At 45.3% G+C, this 5814-nt stretch overlaps 1 pseudogene; it reads left to right on the top strand.

Moving 5' to 3' along the window:
- The first annotated feature begins 4843 nt into the window (after positions 1 to 4843).
- Positions 4844 to 5050, top strand: LOC146060900 (U2 spliceosomal RNA; annotated as a pseudogene).
- The last annotated feature ends 764 nt before the right edge of the window (positions 5051 to 5814 follow it).

The following is a 5814-nucleotide window of genomic DNA, read 5'->3' as shown; positions in this document are numbered from 1 at the left end:
CAAATAACCAGATATTCCCCTGACACCCGGGAAAAGAGAGGAACAAGGAACCCACCACATACCCACAAAGAAAGAAAAAGGGAAGAGTACCCAAAGGATAGAATCCTGATTGACAGTTTTAACCGAGGCGTGAAAGATCAGGAGAAAGAAGAGTACAACACTTCAGCACACACCTTGATGAATAGAATACAGTTACAAGATACTGCATGTAGAATATCGGACTCTGATGTTGAGGAAGTTCCAGCCGAAGAATACCTGGATCATGTTTTAGACCAGGTCTACGGGGATCAGACACCCAACCACAGACAAGGGGCGATCCCAAAAACCACACCCACCATACTACAGAAAGGGACTGAGGAGAAAAAGAAGCACCTCCACAAGCGAGGACAGCGAGGAGGAAGAAAGACCAAAATGGAAGAGAAAAAATCACCACACCAAGGAAAGAAGAGAGATGAAAAAGAGACACACAAGGGCATCTTCAACATAAGTAAATATCAACTGACACCATCTGAATATGCAGTGCTTGAAAAGGGCTTAAAATTTGCCCCAACAAATAAGTAAAAAAAGTTCAACACATTCATAGATCTGCATAAGTTTGTTCGTAAGTTAACTCTGAAAAAACACTTCAGAAGGAAGGACAAAGAAGGGAAATAAATTGATACTGGTAGAGACGAAGAAAAAAATCCTGAAGAAAACCCAGAAAAAAATCCTGAGAACAAATTTGTAGACACGGATCTGAAAAGCAGAGTCATTAGGGAAAAATGACTCCATAATAATAAAACTGGCAGACAAAGGGAAGGGGGGTATAGTGGTGATGGACAGAGAGGCATATGAAGCAGAAGCATCAAGACAACTGAAAGATGAAACCACATACCAGACTGAACCCCACGAACTCCTATAAAAAAGAATTGTAGAAACTACTAAGAAAAGGACTGGAAAAAGGAATACTAAATAAACAAGAATATGGCCATCTTCTACCAACGAACCCCATCATACCGGTATTTTACCATCTGCCGAAGGTACACAAACCAACCACCAGGACGACCCATAGTTGCGGGTATCGGATACATTACGACAAATCTATTGGGTAACATTGACCTACAACAGTTCCTACAACCTATCCTAATACAGCAGAAGGGTTACATCAAAGACACAACACAGGTACTAAATATGCTTAAAGATGTACAATGGGAAGAAACATACAGAACCTGTTAGCTACCTGTGATATCAAGGTGCTTTATACATGCATCAGACATGAGGATGGATGCAAGCACGTGAGAAAAAAGTTGGAAGAGGACTCTGAGATAAACACAGAACATATTGAGTTCATTATCGAAGCAATCCACTTCATCCTCAACTATAACTACTTCTGGTATGGAGACACCTTTTACCACCAATGCCAAGGAACAGCGATGGGGACCAAATTTGCTGCATCTTATGCAAACCTCTTCTTAGCGCATTGGGAAATAGAAAACATATGGAACAACAACACGTATGGAAGTAATCTACGCGTATGGGCTAGATACATTGACGATGTCATAATTATATGGAATGGAGAGGAAGCTGACCTGAAAAAGTTCATAGAAATCATCAATGGCAACCAGGTTAACCTGGAATTCACAAGCACTATCAGCAGCACAAATGTGAACTTTTTAGATGTGAATATCTATGTGGAAAATGGTAAGATAGAAACTAAAACATACATAAAACCCACCTACTGTAATGGCTACCAAGGGGCCACTAGTAACCACCACAAACAATGGAAACAAAATATCCCGAGTGGACAGTTGAGAAGGATATGCCGGAAATGTTCCAAACAAGGGGACTATGAGAACAGATGATCATGAAGTTCGAACAGAAAGACTATAATCCCAAATTCTTGGAGAATGAACGAAAGAGAGTCAACAAACTAGAAAGAGGAGAACTGCTCACATACAGAGAGAAAGGAAAGAAAGAGAAAAATCAGAAGCTCTTGTTCATATCTGAGTATTGCACTCAAAGCTACTACTTTAGACTACTGGAAGCTAGTCTAAAGAAACACTGGTATATCCTACAGGGAGATGAAGAATTGAAGGACATACTACCGCAAGTTCCACGTATTGTCTACAGAAGAACAGACACAATAAGATCAGTACTAGTGAAGAGTCACCTGGACCCCATGACGTACATCTCGAATCAAAAATCCATTTCAAACACAAAAGGGTTTTCAAGATGCGGCTGTTGAACAGCATGCAAGAAAACACAACCAGATGGTACAAAAGAAGTATTCTCCACAGCAAACAGAAGAACCCACAAGATCAGAGACCGTATAACCTGCAACACCGAGGGGGGTATCAATATGTTGGAATGCCCCTGTGGGCTACAATATATAGGGAAGACAAAGCGGAAATTACACACATGCATTCAAGAACACATCTGCAACATCACCAACAAAAAGACCAACCACAGCATCCCTTCACATTATACAGAAAAGCACAACAACGATCCGAGATCCTTGAAGTTTATCGGCCTTAAGAAAGTGAAAATCGATTGGAGAGGGGTTAATCCAGACAAAGCCCTAACGAAAGAAGAGACAAAAATCATCTTCACATGGGGACCTTAACCCCCAAAGGATTGAACTTGGACTTTGATATAGCAGCCTTCCTATGAAGTAGTCAAAGCACAGCCGCTGCCAAACACCATCACCCCTACCTAGCCTATTAACGTATACACTCCCAGAGGGTTATCCAATAACGAAGTGACAATCTGAGTATCTATCCCACTTAGGGAGTCCATCACATTGGATTGCTGTGCAACAGCCAGATAGGTAACAGTTAAACAGTGACAGTACAGGTATAGAAACACACAGGTGCTGCCCTCGGTCGCCCGGTGCCCACACCGGGCGACCGCACCCCCCCGAGCAGGAGGCGGACAGTATTGCGTCCGCCTCGCCTCCTCGCCGCCCGGATACTGAGACGCGCGTGCGTGGGGGACGCACGCGCATCTCAGTCAGTTGGAGCGCCGTGTTGCTGGCAGCATGCCGCGCGAGTGTCCCTATTTCTTCGGCACGAAAGTTGGGAGGTATGTCAGAGGCATGCTAGCCGACCCCCCTTTAAGATTGTGAGTCTACCTCTCCACATCTGCCCACTCCACGTGCTGGGGATGAGATGGGGGACCCTCTGCACCAGATCCTGTGTGCCATTAAGGCCTCTGAATCCAGGCTTATTACTGCTCTATCGGGCGTGTGTAAAGTTATTGCCCCTCCTGCAGCTGTCCATGCAATGAACACTGCCATGCGGGGGTCTTTCATCCTGAGCCCTATTATGCTTCTACTCTTATGGCTCCTGCGTCTTTCTGTGCCTTTCTGCGTCTTTCCGGCACCTACAATCAAGGCCCTATGGAGCAACTTGGTTCGCCATTTTGGACTTGCTCCTGAGTACCCAGAACTGCTCTACTTTCGTCTAAGGATCTCTATATTGCTCTGGCTCTACTCCTCTTCCTATTATGGAACTTATCCTGTTGTTGAAAAACCTGACATTATACTCTATGCATTTACTGGAGCTATAGACTGGCTGGACTAACAATCTATAGTACATGGATACTATTTTATACCTCCCTTTTCTCTAACTGTCAATGACTATTTCCCTACTTTACAGATGGGGCATGGTGTTTGAGGGACTACACCTCAAAAGTGACTGGACGTACTAATCTGAAATTTGGCATGTATGCGTAGAATCGTCAACCAGTGCTGCGTGCCAAATTTCAGGGCAAAATATAAAAAAATGACCAATTGGGAGCGATCTAAACTTCCAACTGTCAGTTTTTTCTGACACTTGAGAAATGACACAATGGGGGAAATTTACTAAAGGAAATTTGTAAAAAAAAATAGGTGTATTTGTATCCAGAAATACACTTATTTTTGACATTTACTATCCCAAAAATACGGCAATTCGTAGTCGTATTGATGTGCTATCAATACGACTACGAATTGCCGTATTTTCGGAATAGTAAATGTCAAAAATAAGTGTATTTCTGGATACAAATAGACCTTTTTTTTACAAATTTCCTTTAGTAAATTTCCCACTTTGTCACCCATGTTAGTCTATGAGGTTTTTTTTGGGAAGGCATAACTCAGGGTAGAGGAACAATTGAGACTTGGGGTTTGTTTTATTAGGTAGATATTGTCCCAGTGTAGTGCCTTTTGGGGTTTAGATTTTTCAGATAGGTACAGTTTTTTTTTTTATTTAGTGAAACATGCCCCATTATAGAGATAGGATTGTCCAACTTGTTGCGCATGCGCAGTGTGTCCAGTAGAGGGAGTACAGACAGAAGCTTCACTTGGGTGCACAGACATGGCCGACCTGCCCGAGTAGCTGTTTTGTTTAGTGAGCAGGAGGGCAATTACCATTCTTTGTGTTATACAGGGGGGCTAAGGGGTGTTATGGGGTTAAGAGGGACAGAGTGTGTGAATAAAAGCACTGGCACCGCTTTATTTAAGTAGTTTGATAAGCTCCGTGCAGTGCCAGAGGTGAGGGAAGAATCAGTGACATCAGTGAACTGGGCGGGATATTCAAATGTGCTTTGCTTGTGATAGGTGCCCAACACTGCCTGTCCATGTTCCCTGCAGGCTATCAGCTCTGTGCCTTTTCTTATTAGCTCAGCTGAGCACCCCTCCAGAAGCAGCAGCAGCTCTCCGTGTACCTGCCGGCAGCTGTCAGTCAGTGCTGCCAGCGGTCACACAGGGACAGTGTACACACATCTCCCGATCTTACTGTGTGCACTGTGCAGCCTCCTTCTCCCCCCTGACATCAGCCCCAGTAGGTTCCTCCTTCTGGGGGCTGCACCAGTAGGTTCCTCCAGGGCCGGCTCTTCTCGGCCTTTTGGCTAAGATCAAGTGTAGTATCTGTTCTTATCAGTGGGTATGGACTGGCCTCTGGCAGAGAATAGAGAAAGGCTGGACTGAGTAGCTGCTCTGATGGGACCCCTCTTTTTTGCCTGGGAGTGGTGAAAAGTCTGGCTGAGTACCTTCACCTCTGCCTTTGGTAGGAGGTGTTGTTTCCGTAAATCCACTGGTAAGAGGGGGGGAGAAACACTGGGCCTAGTAGTTTGACTCTCTTGACGGGGTTCGTAGCCCCCGAAGGATGAGACAGCGAAAGGCTCAGTCTAGTTTCCATTCCCAGGGAGCAGAGAAAGGCTGGGACTGAGTAGATGGCTCCTGTTCCAGAGGTTCGTAGCCTCTGATGGAGAGACTGCGAAAGGCCCAGCTTAGTACCTTAACCTTGGGATCGGAGAAACACTGAGACTGAGTAGATTGCTCTTCCGAGGGGGTTGCAGCCCCTAAGGGAGTCTTTCGAAAAGCCCAGTGGAGTACCCATTCCCATGCCAGGGGCTGGAAAGTGCCTGCTGTTGAGACAGAGAAACACTTGGTCGGACGCTGATTGGCTGGCTGCTTGGAGTCTGCACTGTGCCCCCGGGGAAACTCGGGGGTGCCGAACATCCACGGGTGATCCCAAAATCACCATGCACTAGTAAGCACTAGCACTGCGCACTTCCCTCTAGGTTAGCGCTGCACGTCCTTACCTCGTCCTTTTGGATGGGGTAAGACAATTTTTCACACCCCCACCCTGGCCTTCTGGCTAGGGTCTTCTTTATTATTTATTTATTTTCCTTCTCACTTTCGTCACTTCACGTTTTCTGTTTTTTTGTAGTTTGTCACATTTTTTTGGGTAGTGTGGTCGACCCTTACAGGCCTTCCATTTCCCCAATGTGCCGAAGCTCTCGCCTTTTGGGGAGAGCTTCATGCCCCCGAGGATGACCCCGAGCCGCAAAGCGGAG

Source organism: Crinia signifera, chromosome 2 (assembly GCF_055691185.1).
Source record: "Crinia signifera chromosome 2, ASM5569118v1, whole genome shotgun sequence".
Classification (NCBI taxonomy): domain Eukaryota; kingdom Metazoa; phylum Chordata; class Amphibia; order Anura; family Myobatrachidae; genus Crinia; species Crinia signifera.
This window is presented reverse-complemented; position numbering and strand designations above follow the sequence as displayed.